This window comes from Euprymna scolopes, chromosome 6, assembly GCF_053919585.1.
Source record: "Euprymna scolopes isolate OS-2025 chromosome 6, ASM5391958v1, whole genome shotgun sequence".
NCBI classification, from domain to species: Eukaryota; Metazoa; Mollusca; class Cephalopoda; order Sepiida; family Sepiolidae; genus Euprymna; species Euprymna scolopes.
This window is the reverse complement of record NC_136487.1, coordinates 161,066,290-161,079,003: the sequence shown is the minus strand read 5'-3', so window position 1 is coordinate 161,079,003 and position 12,714 is coordinate 161,066,290. Positions and strand designations below refer to the sequence as shown.

At 32.5% G+C, this 12,714-nt stretch overlaps 1 long non-coding RNA gene across 1 annotated transcript in view; it reads left to right on the top strand.

Annotated features, from left to right (window-relative positions):
- LOC145278092 (uncharacterized) overlaps window positions 1-12,714 on the top strand; it is a 170,465-nt gene that overhangs the window by 27,381 nt on the left and 130,370 nt on the right. The window lies entirely within an intron of this gene.

Below are 12,714 nucleotides of genomic sequence, written 5' to 3'. Positions count from 1 at the left end.
TTGTTAGGGTCCCAACTATGGGTTAAATAGAAACCGACATAAAAATAAAGACAAATACACTCTATTAAAAAAATGTTCTTCAAAATCACTGGATTCGGCATTAAATAACCTGAAAAGGGTTGATATGCCGTAAAACAAAAACAAGCAAACTCATTTCAGTGACAGTTTTTTTTCTTCAAGTTCTTTATATATTTAAATAGTTATTCCTGATTTTTTTTCTGTGCGTTTTGTAAATGAACATTGCTACTTTTGTGTTCGGCTTTGCAGAACATGATTGAAAAAAAGAGGTTGGAGTGAAAACTTAACGAAATGCAAGAGATTTATGTACGACATGAAAACTTAACGAAATGCAAGAGATTTATGTACGACATGAAAATAAACCGATATCTAAAGAAATTCTCCATAAGTCCAGTATTTATAGGAGAAACTGAAATCATGAAAATAAATTTCAAAAACTAACAAGCGAATATACTCGGTGAACTACGTGCAAGAGAAATACAAACAATTGTAATGTCTTAGACAGCAAGTGAATGTCTAGCATTCGGTAGTATATCCTATCTCCAGTTAAAAACAAAATTCTAAGAAAATTGAAAAACAAACTAAGCAGAAATATAATGACACTCCTTGCAAGAAATATAAGTGCTTATTATATTTGTACCATCGTATCATAGTGTTTTAGATACTAACACTAAAATGTTATGAAGCGAAAAATGTTATTCTGAGGTTTAAGCACCACGATATGACGTTTTTTTATTCTTTTTTAGGAAAATAAAATAAATAGTAAAATTCTGATCATTTTCAATATTCAAACTAAATCTTTGTATGAATTTTTGGACACATGAAGAAAGGTTAATTCATGCATATAAAAAGCCTCGCAAAGAAACAAACAAACAAAAAGAGATCTTACTCGAGATTTTTTCTGTTTGAAAGAATAGATATTTATTACCGGTCGTTTCAACCCGAAGCCACTACCAGGTATTTTCAAAGCACACAGAATATGCTCACATTCCTGCTTTTCCCTCTCTATATCAATTAATAGCTAAATTTTTGAATATATATATGTCTGTGTTTGTATATATAAATGTATTTAATATATATAAAAAAAAGAAAAAAAGTCCGCCCACCTAACTTGTAACAAGCTACCACGTAACTAGGAAAAATGCATATATACATAATTTAAAAAACAATTTCTACATTTATTTCTACAATATGCCTGAGGATGATAGAAGTACTTCTGTTGAAAACGCTTGCGATTATGGATCCAACATATACAATTTCCAGAAGAACTCAAAAAAGGACTAATCGCAGATTGGAGAAGATAAAAAGGAAAATTGTAAAACAGAATAATTCCGTGCTATTCAATAATATATATATATATATATATATATATATATATATATATATATATATATATATATATATATACTATTTTAGCAAAAACCAAGACTTAAAAAAAATGGGTTAATAGAAACAAAAAGTGTATTTCATTGTTAGTTACAATTGTTTCAAGACCATTTGGACAAATTCAAACAATATGTTGTTGGAAAATTTTCACACGAACAGCCTTTCCTCAGACTTATTAAATAAAGCACACTTTAACAATAAAACATTAAGGAAAAGAAACATTTTCATTATAAGGAAAAGAAAACAAGTGAGAACACTTTGCCTCTATCGCATCATGGCAGAGTATTTTTTAAAAGATTTATATATCTACCTATTTTCGTATCTTTATTAAAAAACAGATTTCAAACTAAATATTTTTTGAAGACTTATATATCTACCTATTTTCATATCTTTATTTAAAAAATACAAATTAGTATATATATATATACATATATATATATATATATATATACAGAGGGAGAGAGAGAATAAATAACAAAAAGTTATATTCCAAAATTCATGATGTTGATCATCTTATAATTTATTCCTTTAATTCAGTTGACTTATACAATCCAATTAAAGGAATAAATTATAAGATGGTCAACCTCATGAATTTTGGAATATAACTTTTTGTTATTTATTCTCTATATTCCTCTGTAGTAACATTGAACTTCTTAAATAAGGATTGGTATATATTATAAGAAAATATATTTCTTCAGAAATATATATATAATAGCAAAAGTACCCTTCGTTGACTCGGTTCAAAAACAGCCTCCAGAAAATGAACTCTGATTTATGAAAGTATTGTAGGTTATGAAAAGGAAGGGTTGTAAAGAGATAGCTTCGAATATGGGGGTATCAGAACCAAAGCAAAATATGATGAAGTAAAAATAAAATAGATAAACCCCATAATTTATAATACCATACCTGTTCAGACTGAAACACTTATCACAATACTCTGTGGATCTATATCAAAAAACCTTGTTAAACTTTGTGACATATTTCCATTCTATGGAAGTCAGGTGCGAACGAACACCCCATAATTTTATTATACCATATTTCTTCAAACTGAAACATAATTATCTAAGTATACTTACGCAGATATATATGAAAAGTCTTTATTAAAGTTTGTGCCTATTTCCATTCTATGGAGGCCAGGTGCGAACGCAGACCCCACAATTTTATTATACTATCCCTATTTAAGTTAAAACATACTTATCAAAGTATTATTATGTACATCTATATCAAAAACACTTGTAAACTTTTATGTTTTAATTTTTAAATTTTTTATTTCCATACTTTGTGGACCTGGCGTTTTTCTATAATAGTCAACCTTATAGGAGCTTATTCGTGACCAGACACACACAAACATTCAGCTTTATATATATATATATATATATATATATATATATATATATATATATATATATATATATATATATATATGTCTGTGATGTCATGCTTGGGCCACGTTAAAATGCAAACGCGATTATGTTACATATTCCAATATATTGACGCTTCCAAGTCAATAATAGCATCCACTTCCTTCAAATAGTATAGAGAAACCCTATCCATTTTCAGTTTACCTGAGAAAATACTCCAAAATACATGAAAACAAAAATTAAAATTTGTAAAATTCGGATGCCTTATCACTAGTATAGTGTATATATATATATATATATATATATCTACTATTATATAAAAAGTCACTTTGTGTTTGTGTGCGTGCATGTGGGTTCCTTCCTCATATCTACCGAAACGGCTAAGCCTTTTTTTGCCAATTTCACACAAACTGAATTCATCTGCCCGACAGTATTCTTAGATACGTTTTGTTCAGAAATTCATCCAATAAATATCGAACATTGAAAAAAAAATGATCCTAAAAATAGTCTTTTTCTTTAGGATAAGTAAGAATTTTTACAGGGGAATATTTGACGTTTCCCCGGATAAGGGAGATAATTCTTAGCAAATCAAGGGAAATACAATTCTAAGTAAATTATTTCTTCTAAAAAAACTTAAAAAAAAAAACTAGGGTCATCAGGATATATAGCTCAATGGTAAAGTATTCGACAACACATCGAATAATTCCCTGTTAAAGCTCGGATGTACCTCACCATTTTATTTCAATTTTTTCTTATTAATGAATTCAATTTACGAGAAAAGTAGAGAACTAATTACTGAAAATCAATTTCATATTTTCTTTACTAAAATATTACTATGCTTGATTTCATCAAGTGGTGCGAATCTGTTTTTTACACTAACAATGTGCACATTTTTTGAAGAATAAAGTTTTTTTTTTTTTAAGGTGGTGAAAGTGACCCGGGGAGTGTTTTTTTTTTTTTTTTTTCCAAAAAAGGTACTTTTTACGAATGGGTATCCGAGAAACATTCAGTATTTTGTCAGAAATTAAGATTTTCATTGACGACTCTCAATACTATCAGAAATGAACAATCTACACAATACAAACTAACTGTTTTGTTGGCTTTTTATTCTAACTCCAAACTAACCCATAACTACATATTTCTTTTATTTTGCAAATTTGATTTCCTTTAGTTTATATTGTGTAGCTGAATAAGAAATTGATTTAACTTTTGTCATTTGCAATTAACATGCTTTCAGCGCAACTACTACAGTGTAATCACACATGATATACCAAAATAAAAACACTTCAGATAAAGTCTTCTTAAATAGAATTCAGTTTCTTACATGACATCTGATGAAGTCAGTACAAACGTTACAAACTAATACTTGAAAAAAATTTGACATTTACTGTACTACAATATCATATTTGTATAGAAGTAGAAATATGGATACCTATTCTGATACCTAATAAAAGAAAGGACACTCTTTGGGGCGGATTTTGATGATAACAAGTCACTAATTAGAAATTATAATAAACATTCAAATAATTTAAGAATTTTACCAAAATAAAATTGCATGGTAATCACCCAATTTCTGCCACAAAATTTTGATTGGCAAAACTCATAAACATAAAATATATATTTTCTAATTTCATCTTTTTTTTTTTTTACATAATCTGGTTTGATGTTTTCCTAAATATTCAAATCACTATATTTTGCTGCTTAATATCAAATACAGCAAATGAGTTATTTTTTATGCATCAAACAATTACATTTTCTCATTCATCCAAACTAATAACTGAACATCAATTTCATATTTTCTTCACTAAAATATTACTGTGCTTGATGTCATCAAGTGCAGCGGATCATTTTTTTTTTCATTTGTTCACACATTTTTCCAATTTATATATATTTTGTCTAAGATTCTTAGCCTATGTCATTGCATACCAATCTGTTTATTAAAAGTTAAGGTTCACTGTAAACACATATGTTACACCAAAATAAAAACGCTTCAGATAATGTCTTGATATTCAATTCAGTTTCTCACATGACATCTTATGAAGTCAGTAGAAATGTTACAGACTTTTGAATCTCAAACACTTTCAATACTGTGCACTGATATTTTCTTTTTTGGAATACAAACACATTCATGATTTTTTTTTACAAACGTTAAAAAATTTCACATTGTGTAGCAATGTACTGAAACAATTATAAAAATATTTGTTTTTATTTTGGATGATGCAGGACATCCGAAGAGAGATTTTTCTAACAAAATGAAAGTATAATTTTTAGCAATAGGTATCTAGGAAAAGGCCACTACATATGTTATAAGTTCCAAATTTCCAAAACCTGGCAAATACTGGTACACGCTAGCAAATTTAGATTTGCAATTACAGAATATGATTCTAATTTTTTCCTTTGCTCTTTATTCTAACACTACACTAAGTTTACTGTGTTATTTCGCTACAGTTGATATTGTGTAGAACAAAAAGAAAATCATAGTGAACAATGCATTCAACAAAATTTCACACACATTTCTAGATACCTATATCTAATAAGTTCAAAAGAAAGGACACACTTAGGGAGGTACTTTGGTGGTCAAGTCACTAAATAGAGTTTAGCTGGTTTCCCGGCATAGCCCAGGATGTAATAAAGATTGACTGAAATACATATTCTAGCTGGTTTCTAGGCGTTGCCAGGGATGTAATATAGACACATTATGTTGTATATTACCTGTTCTCTTCTCCCTAAGGTAAAACAATTTCATATACATGCTGTAAATTACCTATGCTAGGGATAAAACATGAACAATACCAGTCCTAGGGTAGATAAAACAAATAATACATAGAGATGAAAGATTCCTCTCCCCTAAGAATAAAACATATGTTCAATATCTGCTTTTGTTTTTTCATTGTTTATACGGTCCCGAGCAACGCCGGGTAGCCCTGTTTCATTTAGTTATAATGAAATTTATTAAAAAGATCAGGAAAACACCACGTGAACAATTCACATATGTCTGATATTTGGAACAATAAGAATTAGATTAATAAGTAAATATTTCTCAATTTCCAGTTTCTTTTGCTTATTTTAAAGTGTTTTATGGGTATTATATTAGCACGTCTTCCTATTCGAAAATTAAAATATATTCGTTTGTGGAAGAGTAGCGTAAGTGGTCAGTGATTATGAAAGGGCAGTGATTACGTAGATTACTGGACATCAATCGACAACCACGCGGATTAGGTTTCTTGTTTTAGTTCCAATAAATAAAGCTAAACTTAAATTAATTACATATAAATAGGCAATACAACAACAATACTCCTGACGACGATCAATGATCGAATGCGCTTGAGGAAAATAGCTGACAAAAAATTACTCGGTAAGTTAATATACAATTTACCAACTGAAACCACACACACACACACACACACACACACACACACACACACACACACACACACACACACATATATATATATATATATATAGAGAGAGAGAGAGAGAACGAGAGGGGTAGAAAGAAATTAAGATAAGGGAGACAGAAAGAGAGAGATAGAGGGAGAGAGAGGGGTGTCATTAATTACGTTTTCGAACATAACGGATATTAATAGTAAAAGTTGTTGATTAGCAATGGTTTTTACGAAACGGTCATACTAGCTATTCTTATCATCATATTGTTCGCAGTGAAAAGGATGTTCAATATGCTTTCACTGTGAAAAAATATATAATTTCCCTTAATCTATGTTTTAAAAACTTTAAAAACTTTTAATTATGATTTTCTATATTTATTGTATTTAGCAAATTAGGTATAAACCTTTATAATATTTGCTAATATTTTCTCCTCTGAGGAGATGGGTAGACATCGAAAACCTATAGGTTAAGGAGATATACTTATTGAAATGTCTTGCATATAATCAAAATTCTAGATTCGAAATTTAACCATTTCACGTCATATAATTAAAATTACTAATTTATGATATATATATATATATATATATATATATATATATATATATATATATATATATATATATATGTATGTATGACTTAAAAACATTATTACAATGATCCAAACATAATTCTCAATGAAAAACCAAGACACGGAATAATAAAATAATGTTAAAAAATACACATTGTTGGTGACTACTCCCTTATTTAAATATATATATATATATATATATATATATATATATATTATGCATGTATATTTTGGCAGCAAACCGTTATCAAGGCACGCTTGATCTTTATTTTTTGTGTATTTTCTCAATCTGCCGAGAATTTTTCTTGTTTTGGTTCCAATAAATAAAACTAAAATTAAATTAATTACATATAAATAGGAAACACAACAACAATACTCCTAACGACGATCAATGATCGAATGCGCTTGAGGAAAACAGTTGACAAAAAAATTACTCGGTAAGCTAATATACAACTTACCAACTGAAACTACACACACACACACACACACACACGCACACACACACACACACACAAACACACACACACACGCGCACACACGCGCGCGCACGCACACACATACACACATACACACATATATATATATATATATATATATATAGAGAGAGAGAGAGAGAGAGAGAGAGAGAGAAAGAGAGAGAACGAGAGGATAGAAAGAAAAAAGATAAGGGAGAGAGAAAGAGAGAGAGAGATGGGGGTCATTAATTACGTTTAATTCTGACACGTATTTCATGTTTTTTGTAATCTAACAGGAATATAGAATTTGTTATTTAATTTCCTGTTCTCATTGACGCTTTCTAAATCACCACGCATGAAAAACATATGCCTTGATAAACAGTTTTAACATTGAATACGGCTGACTTCTAAAATTCTGCTGGTAGAATCGATTATAAAAAGGGCAATTATTTATGTGTGTATGTGTGTAAATCACGCTGAAATAAAAAAATACAAAACAGACACACACAAAGTTGGTATATTCTTGATTAGCGTTTACCCGGATGAATAATACTTCAAATTAAAAGAAATCTTTTCTTTTGGGTCAACCAGGTCAGGTTTCGTCGTGGAAGATTGTTTTCTAAGCTTTTTCAAACTAAGTATGCATTAATTAGGAAAGAAAATGCTAGCTTATTTTGCGAGAAACAAATTTCAGAAAATGAATTAACATAATCCCCTTTGTAAATAGTGGAAATGCGATAAGAAACTCGAACATATACTTTTTATAGTGCTTGTGAGGCCTCTTTTGTTTTTTGGGATGTGTTTATAGTGCTCTATATTCCTCTTAATTTTTATTATCTTACTCTATCGAAGAAGAAAAATGTCTAAGACGGAAAGGGAAAATAAGGAAGGGAGAAAGATAGAAATATAGAAGGACACATAAAGAGAGGTAGAGAAAATATTTCATAGAATATGGGCACATTCATATTTTGGTTTTAGTCGGCACGGAGAACGCTAGGTACCGTTTCTAGTCATAAATAAATCTCCCAACCCGAAATAAACCCGTATTTGGTAAAAATTAACTCCGGTCAATTTTTGAGTTGTCTGCCAAAGGACATTTTGATGATTGTCTCATAAGTTCGACATTTACTGAGTTTACAACTCATCAACAAATAAACCGCCAGATATTCATAATACGTTTATTAAAACAATCTCTAGACTATGTACAAGTAGAAAAGAACTATCACAACCCAAATTATGTCAACGCCGACAAAAGTGTGTCAGAGTGAAGGACAAATTTGCATGTCGTATTTAGGTCTGCTTACAATTGATAGTGTAGACTAAAGCTTTTTTGTTGTGACAACGTCAAAGTCGAGCCAACAGTTTCTAATCCAGCTCCCACTTCCCTCCTCTCGGGAGCTGAATCCCCTTTCCCTCCCCCTTCCCCCTGTCTCCACATTAAAAAACGGCCTCCTGCCTAATTTGCTCAGTGGGGAAGCAAATAAATAAACTGCAAGCAAAGACCATATGTGGGGGTAACCCCACATATCAGACCTTGGTCAATGTAGGGATCACCCTACAGACCAACAGTTACTATCCAGCTCCCATTTCCCACCTCTCGGGAGCTGGTCCCCTTTTCCCTCCCCCTCCCTCTCTCTCCACATTAAAAAACGTCCTTGTGCCTAATTTGCACAGTGGGGAAGCAAATAAATCCAAACGTGTTGTATTGAGTCATTGCGGTTGGGATCGTGTATAATCGTCGACGATGTTCGAGTTCGAATCAACAGAGTTGCTCGGGATCGTGTCGTGTGGAATCGTCAAACGTGTTCGGGTTCAAGTCGATGGAGTTGTTCGGGATCGGTTCGTGTCTGATCAACGGAGGTGTTCGGGTTCGAATTGACGTAGTTGTTCAGTATCGTAGTGTTCGGGGCTGTTCTACCGCGTGTAATAATTATTTTGTGTTATTTGTTCGCTCGTTAAGCAACACTTGTAACAAATATGATTAAATTGAAGAAAACATTCTTAATTGCACTAACGATTCTATGGATGGCATTTTAAAAATTTCCTGCAGATGGTTATTATCCCTTAATATACAACTAAATTAATTCACGGCTTTGTTTCAAAGATACAATGTTTCTTAGTTTGTTTCAAATGTTTCGTCAACTTTTCCAAGTTCGAATAAACCGATTGAAAGCAATCACCGATGACACTTATATAGAATGATCTTTTCTCGGCATAATATATCAATACAATAAAATTAAATTATTTCATTAAATACTAGCAGGGAGACCCGACGTTGTCCGGGATGTAATGAGGAAATATTCTAACCTTCCATACTTTTAATCTCATCAAATTGATTGATCGCCTGCTCTAGTTATTGTACCGGGAGAAAACGCCACATGCCTCCTCGCACTGACTTACTCCACAATACATTGTAGTCTACATTGCACTGTAGAGAATCTACTGTTGATTTTATAAAATTATCTTTAAATAATGACTTCACTTAAAGTTTAAAATGCAAAAGTCAAATATCATGGTTCAATTGTGCTCTTAGCAGAAACATTCAATTTTAGCGTACCCCTGTCTTATCAAATAACCAACTGTTAATTATTATGGTTCAATTGTGTTAAAAAAAGAAGCATTCATTTCGAATGCATACCTGTTTTATAAAAGAATCTCCAGTTGAATTTAGAGGGTGTTTTTTTTTTTTTTTTTGCTTTTTGTTTTTTGCTTGTGCGGTGAGAAAAATACTCAAGTACATTAGTGATATTAGGTTAGATAAAAATTAACTTTGGTTAAAATCGAACTCCTTACTTTAATCAGAGTTTTTTTTTATTATCGATTTTCGATACTTATCAGACGCATTCGGATATAAAACCTACGTAATAAATCTCCCAGACACATCAAGTACTTTTGTGTAAAATAAAAAAAAGGCATTGCCGTTTACGAGTTCATATGGGAACAAACTCACATAGAATAGGCAGGGTGATATGGGAGGATAGCTGTTACTCGTTTAGCTGTCTCTCTTTCTCTGTGAAGCCAGAGTATCTGACTGAGTCGATACAGCTTGGCTCTAACTGCGCCGCAGTAGTTGCTGGTGATGACAATATAAAGTCAGGCCGCCTTGGGAATTCTGTCTCCGGATTTTCTATTAGAGTTTCCTCCCTTAGCCCTTCCTCTGATAGGGTAATCGCATGTTTTTAATCAGATGTGCCTTTTCCTAAATGAGCTACCATCCAACGATGACGAAGCCTAATCTGCCCAAAATGACTGGTTATAAGACGCCAGCAAACTGCATTAAACCTTTCTCCCAGTTAGTATAAATAATTTCGCCGGAGTTAAATCACACGAGAAGTTCAGAAGCTGGATCTTGGTTGTAAGACGCATACAATGAGAACATTTTTTTTTATTGGAGAGTGAGCATATCCCCACCACTGCCACCCTCGGTTGTGAACACCTTTGAAATTTTAATTAAAATCTATAGTTACTCTTAATTATAAAAGTTTGCTGTTTTTATGATTATAGTTCTTAATATGATAATGCCATTTTGCTGCAAAACTCTGCGATATTTACACCGTCCTCAAATTATCGCGTTGTTTTTCTATCTTGAATTAATGTAATTCCTCTCGTATTAACCAACAAAGAAATTATCTCTTACAATTCAATTTGTGGTCTATTCGCCCTATATATAATTTACTTATTCTATCATCTACGAACTTTTCATGTATTTATCTTTAGACTCTAAATTAATTAAGGTTTTTTCTGCATTGTATTGGCTTCTATTGACAGTTTTTTGAACAATTTTGTCGTGTGTTTCTAGTTCAATTTTATAAATGATTTCGTTTTATCTTTACGCACTAATAGTTCTTGGGTTTTTATTTGCTTGATGGCATACTGTTTAAATAAACTTCATTTATCTATCTATCTATCTATCTATCTATCTATCTATCTATGTGTAACGTAACGGTCAGAAGCGCGGTCTGTCGATAAGGCGGTCATGTCTCAAACCTGGTTTGAGGTAATTGCTAGTCTAGTCGAACTGAAGAGCTTTGATAATTTAACAGAGCGTGAATGACTATATATATATATATATATATATATATATATACATATATATATATACATATATATATATATATATATATATCTACGGTTATAGTCATGATTATATAAACTTTTGACTTCTGGTTTCTGCTGTACCTGGGGTTGGATAATCAGACATAACATAAGAAGATAATCAACTATCAGAAAAGGATCCTATCTTGCTTGTTATCGTTGTCCAATTTGTGGAGCAGAAACAAGAAGTCGAAAAGAGCAAACAATCCGGACTATAACCTACTTCACATAAAGATTGCTGTTTCGTTGTATAGTAAGTGCCACAGACAGGAATTGAAGCGCAACCACCTATATGACAGTATGCGCTTGTACTCGCTACTTATTATCTGACAGGTGCTTGATTTTTTGCCTTATGTTCTGATGATAATGCGATTTGTTAATGTTATCCTTGATGAGACTAGGCCGATGTTTTAATTTTTTTATGCCAATCCGGAGTACCTCTGTTGTGGAGCTTAATTTTTACCACATTAAAAAAACAAAAAAACAAAACAAAAACTTGTGTCCAACGCTCTGTTCGTAGTGAGACAAGTAAATATGAGCATTGTCAATTGTTTACACAATGGGCAGTTGCTAGAGAGCTCAACACAATAAATTACACCACAAAGACTGTTTACTTACAGTCAAGCTATATAGCAAGTAAGTTTCTTAATTTAAAATTGAAACGCGACCGAATATTGGGCAGACGCACACACATATGTGTATGTGTGTGTGTGTGTGTGCGTGTGTGTGTGCGTGTGTGTGAGGAAAATAAGGAGATAAAGATTAAAGTTACATAAGAAATTTATTATATTATCTTGTCAATAAGTCATCATCATCATCATCATCATCATCACCATCATCACCATCATCATCATCATCATCATCATCATCATCATCATGGCGATGACTAGTCGGGGCCTCAGTGCTGTATACTTCGGTACAGGACTTTCGACCTTTGCTTCTAACTTGCTTGCACAGTTTAGGTGTAGTATAGTATCTGTTGTGCATCAGATAAACACCCTCTGAACCTCCAATGCTCATTTTCAGTGGAGCGAACCCGCGACAACTGGTACCAGAAGAGGCCGAAGCTTCTGGCCGAGGTAAACAGTCGCCCTATCGTGTCCGCTACTACGCCTTTTCTTTCTGGATAAGGTTCCATAGCCTTTTAAGGAAAACTGCAAGGCAGCACTAGGATTTGAAGCCAGAGTTCCCATCTCTTAGCCTTTTGCTGTGATAAGGCCCACAAGGCAGTGGTGTTTGATTTTGGGGTTGGTTCCCCTAATCTTCGCCCAACCAAGGGCACCCACAAGACAGTGGGGTAGGGGTTGGTAGTGTGCCAGAGCGTGTCCGCACATCGGTGGGCTATAACGCACTACCTCTGTGGTCCCCTACTACTCTGAGATCTACAGGTTTAGTCTGGGGCCGCAAGGCATCCAGTTACCGTGTGTGGCCAACGTGGAAGCAC